Genomic DNA, 20,152 nt, shown 5'->3' with positions numbered 1-20,152 from the left:
AGCCAGCCGGCAAAGTCGGTCAGGTCCCGAGAACGTGCACGGCAGGGCTAAGAAAGAAACTAAAGCAAGAGACTACAAAGATGGGGTCGAGAGGTTCAGACATGTCACCACGAAGGGACGCAGTCTGACACCAACTTTATTCAACATCTCATATTTATACAGAAAAGCGTGAGAAAGACAAGACAGTTGACATTTTTTCTTGGTTGGCCTATACATCTTACAAACAGTCACAAGAAATCTTGAGAGCATGGGAATGGCTCCCTGTTATTATTTCTTACACCAGATAACATTTCTCTGTGCGTGAGAAGTTTGCACAGAACTCCAGGTGCCTGCAGTAAATAAGCACCTAATCTCTGGGGTGGCGGGACAGAGAGCTATGTTTGCAAGCAAACCCTCAAGGACTGAGGCAGCTCCCAGAGCTGTGTCCTTCAGACAAAGGACCCCGTTCTCACGGGCAGCTCCCCGCACATGACTACTGGAAAAACCATAGACTTGACTAGATGGACCTTTGTTGGCAAAGTAATGTCTCTGCTTTTGGATATGCTTTCTAGGTTGGTCATAACTTTCCTTCCAAGGAGTAAGAATTTTTTAATTTCATGGCTGCAATCACCATCTGCAGTGATTTTGGAGCTCCAGAAAATAAAGTATGATACTGTTTCCACTCTTTCCCCATCTATTTGCCATGAAGAGATGGGACCAGATGTCATGATCTTCGTTTTCTGAATGTTGAGCTTTAAGCCAACTTTTTCACTCTCCACTTTCACTTTCATCAAGAGGCTTTTGAGTTCCTCTTCACGTTCTGCCATAAGGGTGGTGTCATCTGCATATCTGAGGTTATTGATATTTCTCCTGGCAATCTTGATTCCAGCTTGTGTTTCTTCCAGCCCAGCGTTTCTCATGATGTACTCTGCATATAAGTTAAATAAGCAGGGTGACAATATACAGCCTTGATGTACTCCTTTTCCTATTTGGAACCAGTCTGTTGTTCCATGTACAGTTCTGGCTGTTGCTTCCTGATCTGCATACAAATTTCTCAAGAGGCAGGTCAAGTGGTCTGGTATTCCCATCTCTTGAAGAATTTTTTTTGCAATTTATTGTGATCCACACAGTCAAAGGCTTTGGCATAGTCAATAAACAGAAGTAGATGTTTTTCTGGAACTCTCTTGCTTTTTCAATGATCCGGTGGATGTTGGCAATTTGATCTGTGGTTCCTTTGCCTTTTCTAAAACCAACTTGAACATCTGGAAGTTCACGGTTTATTTACTGCTGAAGCTTGGCTTGGAGAATTTTGAGCATTACTTTACTAGAGTGTGAGATGAGTGCAACTCTGTGGTAGTTTGAGCATCTTTTGGCATTGCCTTTCTTTGGGATTGGAATTAAAACTGACCTTTTTCAGTCCTGTGGCCACTGCTGAGTGTTCCAAATTTGCTGGCATATTGAGTGCAGCACTTTAACAGCATCATCTTTCAGGATTTGGAATAGCTCAACTGGAATTCCATCACTCCACTAGCTTTGTTTGTAGTGATGCTTTCTAAGGCCCACTTGACTTCACATTCCAGGATTTCTGGCTCTAGGTGAGTGATCACACAATCGTGATTATCTTGGTCATGAAGATCTTTTTTGTACAGTTCTTCTGTGTATTCTTGCCACCTCTTCTTAATATCTTCTGTTTCTGTTAGGTCCATACCATTTCTGTCCTTTATCGAGCCCATCTTTACATGAAATGTTCCCTTGGTATCTCTAATTTTCTTGCAGAGATTTCTAGTCTTTCCCATTGTGTTGTTTTACTCTATTTCTTTGCATTGATTGCTAAAGTAGGCTTTCTTATCTTTTCTTGCTATTCTTTGGAACTCTACATTCAGAGCTGTACCAGTTTACATTTCCACCAAAGTGTAGGAGGATCCCCTTTCCTCAGCACTCTCTCCAGCATTTATGCTGTTGTTGTTCAGTCACTCAATCATGTCCGACTCTTTGCGACCTCATAAACTTTGCAGTACACCATGTTGCTATATCTTTCACCACTTCTGGGAGTTTGCTCAAACTCATGTCCATTGAGTTTGTGATACCATCCAACCATCTCATCCTCTGTTGTCCCCTTCTCCTCCTGCCTTCAATTTTTCCTAGCATCAGGGTTTTTATAGTTTGAACATTTTTTGATGATGGCAATTCTGACTGATGGGAAATGATACTTCACTGAAGTTTTGATTTCATCTCTCTAATAATTAGTGCTGCTGAGCATCTTTTTCTGTGCTTTTCAGCCATCTGTATGTCTTCTTTGGAGAAATGTTCATTTATATCTTACACACACTTTTTGATTAGATTGTTTCTTGATGTTGATTTGCTTCTATATTTTTCAAGATTAATCCTTTGACAGTTGATTCATTTGCAAACACTTTCTCCCATTCTGAGGGTTACCTTTCATTTTGTTCATAGTTTCCTTTGGCTGTACAAAAGATTTTAAGTTTACTTTCAGTTCAGTTCAGTTGCTCAGCCATGTCCTACTCTTTGCGACCCCATGGACTGCAGAACGCCAGGTTTCCCTGTCCTACACTAACTCTCAGAACTTGCTCAAACTCATGTCCATCAGTCAGTGATGCCATCCAACCATCTCATCCTTTGTCGTCCCCTTCTCCTCCTGCCTTCAGTCTTTCCCAGAATCAAGGTCTTTTCCAATGAGTCAGTTCTTCACATTAGGTGGTCAGAGTGTTGGAGTTTCCGTTTCAACATCAGTCCTTCCAATGAATATTCAGGCTTGAATTTCTTTAGGATTAACTGGTTTGCTCTCCTGGCAGTCCAAGGGACTCTCGAGTCTTCTCCAACACCACAGTTCAAAAGCATCATTTCTTTGGTGCTCAGCTTTCTTTATGGTCCAACTCTCACCTCCATACATGACTACTAGAAAAATTATAGCTTTGACTAGATGGACCTTTTTTGGTAAAGTAATGTCTCTGCTTTTTAATATGCTGTCTAGGTTTTTCATAACTTTTCTTCAAAGGAGCAAGCGTCTTTTAATTTCATGGCTGCAGTCACCATCTACAGTGATTTTTGGAGGCCCCCCCCCACCCCCAATAAAGTGTCTTAGTGTTTCCATTGTTTCCCTGTTGTTTATTTTTGTTTTTATTTTTATTAATCTTCCTTAGTTGTTTTTTTTTTTTTTTTAAGTCTTTTCCAGTGGTTCAGCCTGGATGAGGGCATAGCAACCCTCTCCAGTATTCTTGCCTGGAGAACCCCCATGGAAAGAGGAATCTGATGGGCAATCCATGAAGTCACAAAAAGTCAGAGATAACTGAGTGACTAAGCACAGCACAGTGGTTCAGACAATAAAAAGTCTGCCTACAGTGCAGGAGACCTGGGTTTGGTCCCTGGGTTGAGAAGATCCCCTGGAGAAGGGAAGAGCAACCCATTCCAGTATTCTTGCCTGGGAAATCCTATGAACAGAGGAGCCTGGCAGGCCTTAATCCATGGGGTTGCAAATAGTCAGATATCACTAAGCAGCTAACACACTCAGGTCCTTTTTTCATTTCTGTTTTTATTTTTATTAATCTATTAGGTGGATCAAAAAGATTTTTTCATGTTATGTCAGAGTGTGTTCTTGTCTATGTTTTCCTTTCAGACTTTCATAGTATCTGGTCTTACATTTAGTTTTTAATCCATTTTGAGGTTATTTTTATGTGTAGAGTTAGTATGTGTTCTAATTTCATTGATTTACATGTAGTTGTCCAGTTTTTCCAGCACCACTTATTGAAGAGACTGTTTGTTCTCCATTGAATATTCTTTTCTCCTTTGTCATAGATTAGATGATCATAAGTGTGTGGATTTATCTCCACACTATCTATCCTTTTCCATTGATATATATATTTCAGTTTTTTTGCCAGTACTCTACTGGTTTGATGACTGTGGTTTTGTAGTATAGTCTAAAGTCAAGAAACATGATTCCTCCAGTTCTGTATTTCTTTCTCAAGGTTTCTCTGGCTATTTGTGGTCTTTTGTTTTTAACCACAAATTGTAATTTTTTTGTTCCAATTCTGAAAAAATGTCATTGGTAATTTGATAGGGATTGTATTGAATCTGTAGGTTGCTTTGAGTAGTATAGTCATTTTCATAATATTGATTCTTCCAATCCAAGAACATGGCATATCCTTCCATCTGTTTGTGTTGTCTTTGATTTCTTTCATCAGTATCTTATAGTTTTCTGACTACAAATCTTTTGCCTACTTAGGTAGCTTTATTCCTACATACTTTAATATTTTTGATCCAATAATAAATGGAAATGTTTCCTTGATTTCTTTTTCTGACTTTTCTTTGTTGTATACAGGAATGAAAGAGATGTCTGTGGATTAACTTTGTGGATTAACTTTCTGTGGATTAACTTCAACATTGCCAAAATAATTGATTCAATAATGAATTCAGCAAACTTTCTGGATACAAAGTCAACACAAAAAAATAAATCATGTTTCTATACATTAATAACAGTAGAGAATGTTTTGAAAATTAATTTTCTTTTGAAAACGAATAAAATATTTCTATTTATAAAGCACCAACAATAGTAAACTAGAAATAAACTTAACCAAGAAGGCAAAAGACTTGTGCACTGAAAACTACAGAACACTGTTGAAAGTAAACTGAAAAGATATAAATACAGGGAGAGATGTCCCATGTTCATCTTTTGGAACACTTAATTTCCTTAAGATATTAATACTCCTCCAAAGGAATCTACATACTCATTCCAATGAAAAACCTATTAAAATAACTTTTTTCTTTTTTTTTTTTTTGCAGAAATAGAAAACAGTCTATCCAACAATTTATAGGAAATCTCAAAGAAATCAGAAAAAAAATATTAAAACAATCATATTAAATAAGGACAGATTTGCAGGACTTACATTTCCTAATTTCAAAACTTGCTACAAGGCTTAAGTAATCAAAACACTTTTGATAGCTTATGGTAGAAGATGTCGGATGCATGATCTCCGAAGAAAAAGATTTAGCTTCAGGACCAGAGACTAGGCTTGACCATTCAGAGCTCTTGTGTGGCAGAAGTTTTATTACAGTGAAAAGAGACAGAGAAAGTTTATGACGTAGACATCAGAAGAGGGCTGGAAGTGCCCCCACTCACTAGTCTTAGCAAGAGAGCTGTATACATTTTTTAATTGCTTATTACAATAAATCAAAAGAATGTCTTAAGATTGTAAAGATATTACTAGACCCATTCCCATAATTTACATTTTAAGATGACTGAATTAAAACAAACAATAGAAAGATTTTACAGGTTCAGTTCAGTCACTCAGTCATGTCTAGCACTTTGCAACCCCATGGATTGCAGCACGCAGGCCTCCCTGTCCATTATCAACTCCCAGAGTTTACTTAAAGTCATGTCAGTTGAGTCAGTGATGCCAAACAACCATCTCATCCTCTGTCGTCTCCTTCTCCCGCCTTCAATCTTTCCCAGCATCAGGGTCTTTTCCAGTGAGTCAGTTCTTCGCATCAGGTGGCCAAAGTATTGAAGTTTCAGGTTCAACATCAGTCCCTCCAATGAACACCCAGGAATGATTTCCTTTAGGATGGACTGGTTGGACCTTCTTGAAGTCCAAGGGACTCTCAAGAGTCTTTTCCAACACCACAGTTCAAAAGCATCAATACTTCAAGCCTCAGCTTTCTTTATAGTCTAACTCTCACATCCATACATGACTACTGGAAAAACCATAGCCTTGACTAGATTGACCTTTGTTTTGCAAAGTAATATCTCTGCTTTTTAATATGCTATCTAGGTTGGTCACAACTTTTCTTCCAAGGAGCAAGCATCTTTTAATTTCATGGCTTCAATCACCATATGCAGTGATTTTGGAGCCCCAAAAAATAAAGTCTGACACTGTTTCCACTGTTTCTCCATCTACTTCCCGTGAAGTGATGGGACCAGATGCCATGATATTAGTTTTCTGAATGTTGAGCTTTAAGCCAACTTTTTCACTCTCCACTTTCACTTTCATCAAGAGGCTCTTTAGTTCTTTTTCACTTTCTTCCATAAGGATGGTGTCATCTGCATATCTCAGGTTATTGATATTTCTCCCAGCAATCTTGATTCCAGCTTGTGTTTCTTCCAGCCCAGCGTTTTTCATGATGTACTCTGCACAGAAGTTAAATATGCAAGGTGACAATATACAGCCTTGACATACTCTTTTCCTTATTTGGAACCAGTCTGTTGTTCCATGGCCAGTTCTAACTGTTGTTTCCTGACCTGCATACAGATTTCTCAAGAGGCAGGTCAGATAGTTTGGTATTCCCATCTCTTTAAGAATGTTCCACAGTTTGTGGTGTTTTGTTGTGTAATCATCATTTCCAGCTTAAAGGAAAAAAAAATGTTTTATGTGACTAAGACAAAAAAAAAAATCCTTTTCTCCTCCTTGAGAACTCCAAACCCTTCTCTCTTCCTTGGCGACCCTGACTTCTTATTATCCTACCTAAAAACTGAGTCTCTCATTCCCCTCTTTTCCTTTAGGAGAACTATGCTGCCAAGGGAAATGGGTGTCATTTTCATTCCATAACTACTTCATGCTGTTGAGGGGTATCATCCCTAAATTGTTGAGGCAACGTATTCTCCTAACCCTCATATTGAGAGTGTCTGATCCAGGGGCCCCAAGTAATAGTTGGAGGAGGCTCTGGCACTCATAGGAGCCTGAACAACCATCTGTAACTTTTTAGCTTTAATACAGTGGAAAATAAATCCAGTTACACAGTTACAAATGCAGGGAACAAACAGCAAAAACAGAACAATTAAAATTATTACCATTAAGATAGTCTTCCACCATGGGGAGCTAATTAATGTTTCCCAAAGTGAGGTGACTGAGGCTTCAGAGGAAACCATAGCATGAGTCATTTTGTTCATCTTTTCAATAAAGTGAGTACATTAGTACTCGTATTTCGTATATATGTACAACACTGGATATGAATAAAGGCACGAATTCTTCCTTGTGCAGCCGTTAGAATATATCAGGCCAATCTGTTCTGTGAAACCACCCTTTTAATTTGTATTTGTTCAGCACTAAGGGCTAAAATAGCTTTTTGAGAATCTTGTAAAGCCTGCTGAGTAAAGTTGGTCGGAGCGTCAGCTCATAGCATAACATCTGTAGCTCTCAGAGAGGGAAGGAATATTGCAGCCAGATAATCATAGCAGTGACATACAGACCTTGCCCAGCAAGTTTTATGGTGTGGCAGATTAGCAGGCTTCCCTGGAAGGTCTGAAAATATGAAACCATGAGTAAAATGTAAACATAGGGTGTGTCTCACTATCCAGCCAGGAGGAAATCACATCCATACATAAGAGCCACATATTCAATAGGTTTTGTTTGGAGCAAAACAGCATGACTGAGGAATCCAGTCCCAAAGAGTTTCTGGCCAGGTAAAAGGAGAACCTGAAGTGGGATTGGGAAATACAGGAATGATTACATTGCATATTTCTTGAGGCAAAATTCCCAATTATTTCCAGTCACTATAATTAAGTGTTGGCTAACTTTTGGGGATGGCTCTATTTCTTCCCAGCATATGGGAGCAGTAGATAGTAGGCATCCCTTTTCAGGAGTTAGCCATATGACTTCATCCCATATTAGATAAACATCAGGTAGGAAACCACCAGATCTATACCCATTTACCTTCCTATGTTCAGCAAAATAGCCATTAAATCAAGATAATGTATAATCAAAGTTGAAAGTCACATTATGTCCATATTTACAGTACAAAATGTTACACCACTCCATTTTAGGATTGCTAGATGTCATCAAGTGAAAGAGAGGCATCACACATGATTGTTGTTGGTGAAGATATTCACAGAGTTGAAGAAAGTCTTTTCCTTTAAATGGAGAAACCCATCATAGGAAGCCTTCAACAGATTGCAGACCCAGAAATTAGACCAATTGTAGAATGAAGCATAAGAATGAGCCCAGGACAGGAAGGTATTGTCTTGAGAGTCAAACAGAAGACTAAGGACTTTTGGAGTCAGCAGAAGCAGGCCCACATATATTATCAAGACCATCTGAAAAGTAAAAGGTGAAAATATAGAGGATAAAGGCATAAAATGACATTGTTTAGTTTAACTGGAGTGTGGTGTACCAGATCCATTTCCATAATATACATTTTAAGATAACAGGATTAATCAGAATATTCTCAAGAAGGAGAAACTGTCCTCAAGCAGGATACATTGTTGTTATATAATCCTTAATACAGAGTTTAAGCTGAGTCTTTTTTTGTTGTGTAATCATCATCTCCAGCTTAAAGAAAAAATAATTTTATGTGACTAAGACTAAGGAATGTAGAAAAAAGTTTGTCCTTTTCTCTTCCTTGAGAACTTCAATCCCTTCTCTCCTCCCCAGGGACCCCCAGGCTTCTTATCAACCTACCTAGAAATTGCCTCTTTCAGTATGATACTAAAATAAAACAGACACACATATCCATGGGATGGAATAGAAAGCCCAGAAATAGATACTCACATATATGACATGTCAAAATCATTCAGTGAGGAAAAGAACAATCTTTTCAAGAAATTTTGCTTGGAAAACTGCATGTCCACATGAAAAGAATGAATTTGACCCTTACTTTGTGTGTGCTGTCACTTCGGTTGTGTTTGACTCTTTGAGATCCTATGGATGATAGCCTGTCAGGCTCTTCTGTCCATGGGATTCTCCAAGCAAGAATACTGAAGTGGGTTGCCATGCCCTTCTCCAAGACATCTCCCTGACACAGGGATTGAAGAAGAGTTTCTTGTGTCTCCTGAATTGGCAGGTGGGTTCTTTACCACTAGTGCCACCTGGGAAGACCCTAGAACTTTACATTACACTATATATAAAATTTAACTCAAAGTGGATCAAATATCTAAACATAAGAGCTAAAAGTATAAACTCTTCACAATAATATAGGAGGAATGCTTTATGACAATGGATTTGGCAAGATTTCTTGATTATGACACTGAAAGCACAAACAACAAAAGAAAGAAAAAATAGACATCATCAAACTAATAACAGACTACACCAAAGGATGATATCAAGGAAATGGCAAGGCAACCCAAAAATGGGAGAAAATAATTGTAACTCATAACAAATTGAGAATTCCACTGTAGGGGACCCCAGGTTTGTTCCCTGGTCAGGGAACTAATATTTCACAAGCTGCATCCAAAAAAAAAATAATTAAAATAATTATTAGTCAATATATGTAAAGAACTTCTAACACTTAGCATAAACAAAACAACCTAATTTCTCCAAAGAAGAAATATAAGTGATCAATAAGCACATGAAAAGTTACTAAATACCACTAGTCATTAGGGAAATTCCCATCAAAACAGCAAGGAGAGGGGGACAGTCCCAAGATGGTAAAGAAATAGCATAGAGAGACCAATTTATCCCCCACAAATTCATCACAGGATCATTTGAATGTTGAGTAACTTCCACACACACAAAAAAAATTCTGAACTCTGGCAGAGGAAAACAGGCACCCAGAAAGGCAACCCTTTCTCTTCAAAAGGAGGTAGGACAAAATATAAAACATAAAAACAGAGACAAAATATTTAGGGAGTGAGACTTGTGCTGGGGAGGGAGTCGGGAAGGTGGAGAAGATTTCTAATAGTAAGAACACCTCTCACAAGTGTGTCTGTGTGTAGTTTTGGAATCTCAGAAGGCAACATAACCAGTAATACAAAATAAATAAAACCCCACAGAATATGGACCCAACCACAATTGCAAGCAGAGAATTAGCCCAGATGCTCGTGTCCACCACGAGCGAGTGGGGGCTGGGCAGGGAGGTGTGGGCTGCATCATCGGTCCTTAGGGTAAGGACCAGGCCTGAATACCGAGAGAACAATCTGAGGGAACTAATGTGAGATAGCAACCCAAACCGTGGGATCGTCAGAGAGATTAAAAAAAAAAAAAACAAACTTTCCTGTGAAAGGCTCTAAGGCCTCACAGTGACCCCTGGCATGCTCACAGAACAAGGATTCAGCTAATACCAAAGGAGAGCAAGCTAGCTGCCATATAGGGCCCTTCCTCCCTGGAGGCAGAGAGTCAGGCAGACAACACCCAGAGCCAGAAGGCAAAGGGTTGCTGTAATCTAAGCCCCAGAGATTGTATCTCCCACCAAACTGTGAGCAGGTTCCCAGTTGCTAACCAGGTCTTCCTGGGATCCTGGACAATTGACATCTGTCAGGAGTGTCACAACCTGAGATCAGCTCCCCAGAGGAAACACATGGCACACCTGTGACTGGGTTCTCATAGTGCACCTGGGAAACTGAGCAGCCAGGACTGGGGAGGTGAATAAGACACATGGCCCACCTGGGAGAGTGTGCTCTCCAAGCACCTGGTCACCTGAGCTGCTTGGACTTGAGAAGGGTACAAAATGAATAGCACATCTGGGTCTGTGCCTCTGCTGAGAGCACCCTAGAACAAGAATGCCTTAGTCCTGGGAACTGCATGAAACTCAGGGCCCACTTGGAACAATGCCCATGCAGAGCACCCTGGAGCCTGAGCAGTGTAGACCCAGGAAATACAGTCCATCTTGGGCTGTGGCAAACCCAGTGTGGTCCATCCACTGTGAACACTCCCCACACATGTCAGTGGTATTTCTTTGCAGTGTCCCTCCCTCCCCATAACACAACTGAACAAGTGAGCTAAACAAGTGGCCACCTTTGCCCCCTTGTATCAGAGTGGAAATTAGACACTGAAGAGACTTGCAAAAAGAGGAAGCCAAAATAAACAAAGAAGGGGGAACAGCTCTGGAAGTGACAGGTGCAACAGATTAAAACCCTGTATTTAATACTGGAGACTGTGTGTTTGAGAGACACTTGTAGACCTTGAGAACAAGTAAAACCAGAACAAGGGACTATATGACACTGAACTGACCCCACACTGCCCACAATAGCTCCAGGAAATTTCGAGATATATTTTTGCTATTACCACTTTTTTTTAAAATTTAGTTTGTTATTAATCCTTTAAATTTAATTTTTATATCCTTCTATTACATTAAAAAACTTTTTGAAAACAAATTCCATATATATATATATATTTTAATTTTTGTGATTGTTCACATTTCGCATTTTTTACATATTGCATTTTTGAGAGTCTAACCTCTATTCTAGGTTTTTAATCTTTGCTTTTTGATATTCCTTATCAACTTTGTACCTCTAAAAATCTAATCTTCAGTTGTCAGGAAGCACTTAACAGGAGACTTCTTGTGTGCTGTTTTGGATCTGTCAGAAATTACCTATTCCTTACTAATTCCTGAATATTCAGGAATTAAGAGGAGAGGAAAGTCTCTCCCAGGGGCTGAGGAATCCAGGCATTTCCTTCATTAATTTTTCTATACAGTGATAAGTACCCTCTTCCTTTTTATGAACCATATGGTAAAAGTGATCATTTACAACTCTCTCTCTTTCATATGGATGACCTCAAAACTTTCCTTGTAAGTTTTGATTTTGTCTCTGCTGCAAATAGTCATCTTATAAGACAGTATAAATACCTACACAATGTTAAATAAAACACCTCTGCTCCATCAGAGCTTTGGTCCTCATGTCTTGCTCTCTCACTCTCTCTCTCTCTCTCTCTCTCCTTCAGGCTGATCCCCTGGAGCACAGTGGCTCTCTGAGTTCACTTTCCTGCCTGGGCTTCTAACACCCTCTTGAGAAGGTGCTCTGTGCCTTCACCCCATTGAGAGGGCGCCTGAGGCCTCTGTGAACAGAGCAAGCCCCATACCAGGGGCTTTACTGGCTTTCTGCATAAACCAAGGAATATCAGCCTCTTTCTCCTTTACTTTCTTATCCGTCGACTCCAGACCACCAGGTTCCAGTCCATTAAAGGACCTCAACAAGTGGCGCCCAGAACAGGAACCTGGTACACGTAGGCAGATTCGGACAGAGTGACCCCAGGGCCTATTGAGGCCAGAAAGTACTAAGACATGGGTAAAATGGCTGGAAAGCCCCATCACTTTTGTACTTTACTTCATCACTTATTTAAAGATCAGGGACTTAATAATAGGTATGCTGATTTTTAGCTAGATTACAAACTGCTATTTCCCATACTGTAATTGGAGAAGAAGTCAAAAGGCAACTAGAGAAATTACTTGCTTATGAAAATGCAAATCAGGAATGTCAAAAAGCTATAGCTGCAATTCGTGAGACAGAGACTATTATTTGAAGGCTTGTCACAATCTAGGATTTGAAACTCAAAAGATGCAAATGCTAGCTGAAACAATGGTTGCTGCCTTAGGAAAGGGAAATGAAACATACTTTGCATGTGGAAATAAGAACCATTTTAAAAGGGACTGCCTTAAGAAAGCTAAAAAAAAATAATAATAAAAATAAAAATAAAAAACCTCCAAAAATCTGCCCTCGCTACCACAGAGGGCCAAATATTGAAGTCTAAATTTGACACTGAAAGAAAACCTATTCCAGGAAACTCCAAGCAGGGGACCCCCCAGATCCCCTTCAACAAAAACCAGGGGCAGATTCCATCTTTTCCCTCAAACCCTTAACATCTGGCAGTGCTGCCATTGATATACCAGCTTTGTTCTTAGATAATATGAAGTTAATGAGCTCTATTTAAATTCAAATTCATGTGAACTAAAAAATATTCAATATTAAATATAATGTTTATTTAAATATAAATATAATTTAAATACAATTGTTTGCTTACCTAATTAAGGTATGTCTTAAGTCATCAACATTATATAATACTTTTATGCTAGGTTTTAGGTAAACTAAATTTGTCAACAAAAGGTAACTCTTTTATATATATATATATATACATATATATATGTATATATGTATATAAATGAGATAAAAACTTTTAAACTCTAATAAAATAATTATATTTTAATAGAATAATCTATTGTTATAATCTAAAGTAATCTCTTAGGATTGGGATAATTTAAATTTCTGGAGTTGTACTAAACTAAATAATAAAAGTTTATTAAATAGCTAGGTCATTTCCAAATAAAATAAGATTTTAAAACATCAATTACTGAACATTAACTTCCTCTTACAAAGTTTTTCTTACAGAAAAAGTAAAGAAATTTTAATCTATTAATAAATATAGTATATAATGTATAATATATAAATATATATATAATAAATACATATTATAATATGATATAATAAATATATTAACCAATTGATAAAATACTATTATACAAAAAAGTAAGATATATGCTTTTAATAAAAAGATATACGATATGGCAAACTCAGAAATACATTCCACATTTTTCCTAAGGGCCACTGCTCATTTAACAAACAATACAATTATTAAAATAACTTGGAAGAATGACGAGCCAACTTGGACAGAACAACGGCCCTTCACAAAAGAGAAATTACAGACAGCTAAGGAACTTACATATACACAACTAGAATTAAAGCATATTGAAAAATATTGTTCTCCTTGGAACTCTCCTATTTTTTTTTTTTTTTTATAAAAAAGAAATCCAACAAATGGTGTCTCCGAACAGACCTTAGAAAACTTAATGCACCTATGAAACCTATGCGTGCACTACAACTCCTACATCACCTACCACTATTACTGAAAATTGGCATATTATTATTATTGATTTACAAGATTGCTTTTTAAATATGCCTTTGCACCCTTTAGACTGAGAGAGATTTGCTTTCTCTCTCTCTTATCCTAATCATATTGGACCTCATAAATGGTACCAATGGACTGTACTGCCACAAGGGATAATGAATTCTCCCACCATGTGTCAGTACTACGTAGCCAAAGCCCTTGAGCCTGTGAGAAAGCAATTTCCTAACTTTCTTGCTATTCACTGTATGGATGATATATTGCTTCTGGCTCCATCTATCTTAGAAACTCAATACATGTTTGATATAGCTCTACTATGCTTAAAAAACTCTGGATTAATCATTGCCCCTGAAAGAATTCAAACCTCTACACCTTACCATTAGCTGGGGTTTGTTGTTAACAGGCAACGCATTACTCCCCAACTAACTGAGATCCGTACTGATAAATTATCAACCTTAAATGATGTTCAAAAGCTCTTTAGTTCAGTATCTCAGTCGTGTCTGACTCTTTGTGACCCCATGAATTGCAGCATGCCAGGCCTCCCTGTCCATCACCAACTCCCGGAGTTCTCTCAGACTCACGTCAATCGAGTCGGTGATGCCAACCAGCCATCTCACCCTGTTGTCCCCTTCTCCTCCTGCCGCCAATCCCTCCCAGCATCAGAGTCTTTTCCAATGAGTCAACTCTTCGCATGAGGTGGCCAAAGTACTGAAGTTTCCGCTTTAGCATCATTCCTTCCAAAGAACACCCAGGACTGATCTTTGGAATGGACTGGTTGGACCTCCTTGCAATCTCTAGAGTCTTCTCCAATACCACAGTTCAAAAGCATCAATTCTTCTGCCCTCAGCTTTCTTCACAGTCCAACTCTCACATCCATACATGACTACTGGAAAAACAATAGCCTTGACTCAACGGACCTTTGTTGGCAAAGTAATGTCTCTACTTTTGAATATGCTATCTAGGTTGGTCATAACTTTCCTTCCAAGGAGTAAGCGTCTTTGAATCTCATGGCTGCAATCACCCATGATCTGCAGTGATTTTGGAGTCCCCCAAAATAAAGTCTGACACTGTTTCCACTGTTTCCCCATCTATTTCCCATGAAGTGATGGGACCAGATGCCATGATCTTCGTTTTCTGAATGTTGAGCTTTAAGCCAACTTTTTCACTCTCCTTTTTCCCTTTCATCAAGAGTCTTTTTAGTTCCTCTTCACTTTCTGCCATAAGGGTGGTGTCATCTGCATTATCTGAGGTTGTTGATATTTCTCCCGGCAAACTTGATTCCAGCTTTTGCTTCTTCCAGCCCAGCATTTCTCATGATGTACTCCGCATAGAAGTTAAATATGCAGGGTGACAATATACAGCCTTGATGTGCTCCTTTTCCTATTTGGAACCAGTCTGTTGTTCCATGTCCAGTTCTAGCTGTTGCTTCCTGACCTGCATACAGGTTTCTCAAGAGGCAGGTCAGGTGATCTGGTATGTTCATACCTTTCAGAATTTTCCACAGTTTATTGTGATCCATACAGTCAAAGGCTTTGACATAGTCAATAAAGCATAAATAGATTTTTTTTTTTTTTTTTGGAACTCTCTTGCTTTTTTGATGATCCAGCGGAGGTTGGCAGTTTGATCTCTGGTTCCTCTGCCTTTTCTAAAATCAGCTTGAACATCTGGAAGTCCACGGTTCACAAAGCTCTTAGGTGATATTAACTGGATTAGATCTTCTTTAGACATTGCTAATTATCAACCGAACAACCTATTTAATACTTTATTTTTTTTTTTTTATATTTTATTTTATTTTATTTTATTTTTTTTTTCCTCCCCTCCCAACCTCCCCATACCATCCCCCAGGGCCTTCCCAGCGCACCAGCCCCAAGCATCCAGCATCGTGCACTGAACCTGGACTGGCATCTCGTTTCATACATGACATTTCACATGTTTCAATGACATTCTCCCAAATCTTCCCACCCTCTCCCACAGAGTCCATAAGACTGTTCTATACATCAGTGTCTCTTTTGCTGTCTCGTACACAGGGTTATCGTTACCATCTTTCTAAATTCCATATACATGCGTTAGTATACTGTATTTATGTTTTTCCTTCTGGCTTACTTCACTCTGTATAATAGTCTCCAGTTTCATCCACCTCATTAGAACTGATTCAAATGTATTCTTTTTAATGGCTGAGTAATACTCCATTGTGTATATGTACCACAGCTTTCTTATCCATTCATCTGCTGATGGACATCTAGGTTGCTTCCATGTCCTGGCTATTATAAACAGTGCTGCGATGAACATTGGGGTACACGTGTCTCTTTCCCTTCTGGTTTCCTCAGTGTGTATGCCCAGCAGTGGGATTGCTGGATCATAAGGCAGTTCTATTTCCAGTTTTTAAGGAATCTCCACACTGTTCTCCATAGTGGCTGTACTAATTTGCATTCCCACCAACAGTGTAAGAGGGTTCCCTTTTCTCCACACCCTCTCCAGCATTTATTATTTGTAGACTTTTGGATCGCAGCCATTCTGACTGGTGTGAAATGGTACCTCATAGTGGTTTTGATTTGCATTTCTCTGATAAAGAGTGATGTTGAACATCTTTTCAAGTGTTTGTTAGCCATCTGTATGTCTTCTTTGGAGAAATGTCTATTTAGATCTTTGGCCCATTTTTTGATTGGGTCATTTATTTTTCTGGAGTTGAGCTATAGGAGTTGCTTGTATATTTTTGAGATTAGTTGTTTGTCAGTTGCTTCATTTGCTATTATTTTCTCCCATTCTGAAGGCTGTCTTTTCACCTTGCTAATAGTTTCCTTTGATGTGCAGAAGCTTTTAAGTTTAATTAGGTCCCATTTGTTTATTTTTGCTTTTATTTCCAATATTCTGGGAGGTGGGTCATAGAGGATCCTGCTGTGATGTATGTCAGAGAGTGTTTTGCCTATGTTCTCCTCTAGGAGTTTTATAGTTTCTGGTCTTATGTTGAGATCTTTAATCCATTTTGAGTTTATTTTTTGTATATGGTGTTAGAAAGTGTTCTAGTTTCATTCTTTTACAAGTGGTTGACCAGATTTCCCAGCACCACTTGTTAAAGAGATTGTCTTTAATCCACTGTATATTCTTGCCTCCTTTGTCAAAGATAAGGTGTCCATATGTGCGTGGATTTATCTCTGGGCTTTCTATTTTGTTCCATTGATCTATATTTCTGTCTTTGTGCCAGTACCATACTGGCTTGATAACTGTGGCTTTGTAGTAGAGCCTGAAGTCAGGTAGGTTGATTCCTCCAGTTCCATTTTTCTTTCTCAAGATCGCTTTGGCTATTCGAGGTTTTTTGTATTTCCATACAAATTGTGAAATTATTTGTTCTAGCTCTGTGAAGAATACTGTTGGTAGCTTGATAGGGATTGCATTGAATCTATAAATTGCTTTGGGTAGTATACTCATTTTCACTATATTGATTCTTCCAATCCATGAACATGGTATATTTCTCCATCTATTAGTGTCCTCTTTGATTTCTTTCACCAGTGTTTTATAGTTTTCTATATATAGGTCTTTAGTTTCTTTAGGTAGATATATTCCTAAGTATTTTATTCTCTTCGTTGCAATGGTGAATGGAATTGTTTTCTTAATTTCTCTTTCTGTTTTCTCATTATTAGTGTATAGGAATGCAAGGGATTTCTGTGTGTTGATTTTATATCCTGCAACTTTACTATAATCATTGATTAGTTCTAGTAATTTTCTGGTGGAGTCTTTAGGGTTTTCTATGTAGAGGATCATGTCATCTGCAAATAGTGAGAGTTTTACTTCTTCTTTTCCAATTTGGATTCCTTTTATTTCTTTTTCTGCTCTGATTGCTGTAGCCAAAACTTCCAAAACTATGTTGAATAGTAATGGTGAAAGTGGGCACCCTTGTTTTGTTCCTGACTTTAGAGGAAATGCTTTCAATTTTTCACCATTGAGGATAATGTTTGCTGTGGGTTTGTCATATATAGCTTTTATTATGTTGAGGTATGTTCCTTCTATTCCTGCTTTCTGGAGAGTTTTTATCATAAATGGGTGTTGAATTTTGTCAAAGGCTTTCTCTGCATCTATTGAGATAATCATATGGTTTTTGTTTTCAATTTGTTAATGTGGTGTATTACATTGATTGATTTGCGGATATTGAAGAATCCTTGCATCCCTGGGATAAAGCCCACTTGGTCATGGTGTATGATCTTTTTAATGTGTTGTTGGATTCTGATTGCTAGAATTTTGTTTAGGATTTTTGCATCTATGTTCATCAGTGATATTGGCCTATAGTTTTTTTTTTTGTGGCATCTTTGTCAGGTTTTGGTATTAGGGTGATGGTGGCCTCATAGAATGAGTTTGGAAGTTTACCTTCCTCTGCAATTTTCTGGAAGAGTTTGAGCAGGATAGGTGTTAGCTCTTCTCTAAATTTTTGGTAGAATTCAGCTGTGAAGCCGACTGGACCTGGGCTTTTGTTTGCTGGAAGATTTTTGATTACAGTTTCAATTTCCATGCTTGTGATGGGTCTGTTAAGGTTTTCTATTTCTTCCTGGTCGAGTTTTGGAAAGTTGTACTTTTCTAAGAATTTGTCCATTTCTTCCTCGTTGTCCATTTTATTGGCATATAATTGTTGATAATAGTCTCTTATGATCCTTTGTATTTCTATGTTGTCTGTTGTGATCTCTCCACTGTCATTTCTAATTTTATTGATTTGATTTTTCTCCTTTGTTTCTTGATGAGTCTGGCTAATGGTTTGTCAATTTTATTTATCCTTTCAAAGAACCAGCTTTTGGCTTTGTTGATTTTTGCTATGGTCTCTTAATACTTTAAAAGGAGATCCTGACTTAAATAGCCCTCGTTCACTTTCCCAAGAGACAGTAAAAGAACTCTATTTGGTACAAAATAAATTACAAAAACAATTTCTTACTCACGTCAAACTAGATTTACCTCTAGAATTGTTTGTACTTCCCTCTCCTCATTCTCTCACAAGACTTCTTTCCCAACAAGAACACCCAGTACTATGGGTCTATACCCATTTTAGGAAAATAAAGTCACTTACACCCTATCTTGATTTAATGCTCTAATCATTATCAATAAAAAAAGACTAATTGGCTTTGAATTGGCTTTGAAATTATTAGTAATTGCTCTACTTGTAGACCTCTACCCATCACACAAGGTATTAATCCTCACAATTTACAACCTAATGAACTATGACAAATGGATGTATCTCATTGCCTGCCCTGAACTTTGTCCATTTTCTTTCCTATACGTCTGTATAGACACAAATTCCTCTTTTATCTGGGCCACACCTCTTTGCGGTGAGGCTACACTACATGTTATACCCTGCCTATATTTCTAAATACTTTAAACAAATTTTACAATCTTTTTCTATTAAACATATTACAGGTATTCCTTGTAATCCACAGACACAAGGCATAGTCAAACAAACACATCACACACTAAGTTACGCATAAAAAAAATTAAAAAAGGGGGAATACACAGGTACACCACTGTCTTCCTTATCTAAAGCAGACTTTACTAGATTCCAACATAAGATATTTTCTAACCTATAACTATTGTTAATACAGTTTTGTTTTAATTTTTTTAAATCTCTTCAAATCTTTAAATTTGACCCAATGGGGTCCCCGGCATTCAAAATGGAGATGAAACAACAAGAACCCCAGGAAGAAGAAATTCCAATACAGGCTATGTCTGCTCTAAAGATCTACAGAAAGCACCACCCTCAGGGGGATCACCCCTTTGATCTCCCTACTTGGGGACAAAGAAAAACCCTTACTAATTGAGCTGAAAATTTGGTCTCTCAACAGGGATTGCGTCAGAGTCCTGAATACATTCTCCTGGCAATGCTCAGTCTTTTGGCCTGTACCTCTCCACCGCCCCACCCCACCCCACTCAAGTTTGGACTAATACCGAACACCCTCTATTACAGATGGTTGAATGGACAGAGAGAGGACCAATCATTTCAACTAATGACTCTATACATATGCCTTCTCCCTAGTACATTAAATGGCCCTCACACCCTGGGGAGGAAAGAAAACTAATTAACATTTCCTTAGGCTATGAAGTCCTTCCCTTGTGCATGGGCCCAGCAAAATTGTGCATAAACATCAGCCGACAAACTTGAGCTTGCACCCTGCCTCCCAAAAAAGGATTTTCAGACATTGCTTAGACTATTCACTGCCCTTTCTTTGTCTGTAAACCATGTTTATACTACTGAGACTTTAGGCAAAGGGTTAGGGAAAGAGTTAGGGGAAAAACAAAAAAAGAAAACATACAAAGGGTTTACTTACAAAACTTTACTTATACTCCTGTTTGTTGGGACAAATTTCAAACCAAATCAAGAAAATCCATGTTTGTGGCTAATCATACAATTGTTGATTGGGGACCCCATGGTATGTGGTTATCTGACAGCTCAGATGATATTAACAACACTGTGTGATATGGAGGGCCATTGACACTATGATGGAATGTTATTATGACAAAGGACTTCTTGAGTGGCTTGACTGTGGATTAGTCCCACCTCGTCCTAGGATCGTCCTTGATAAACAGAGTGGGCCTGAAAAATGGAACATTTGGAAACTTGCTGTGAACACCAGAGCACC

Source organism: Bos mutus, chromosome X (assembly GCF_027580195.1).
Source record: "Bos mutus isolate GX-2022 chromosome X, NWIPB_WYAK_1.1, whole genome shotgun sequence".
Lineage (NCBI taxonomy): Eukaryota > Metazoa > Chordata > Mammalia > Artiodactyla > Bovidae > Bos > Bos mutus.
Note: the sequence above shows the minus strand (reverse complement) of the source record.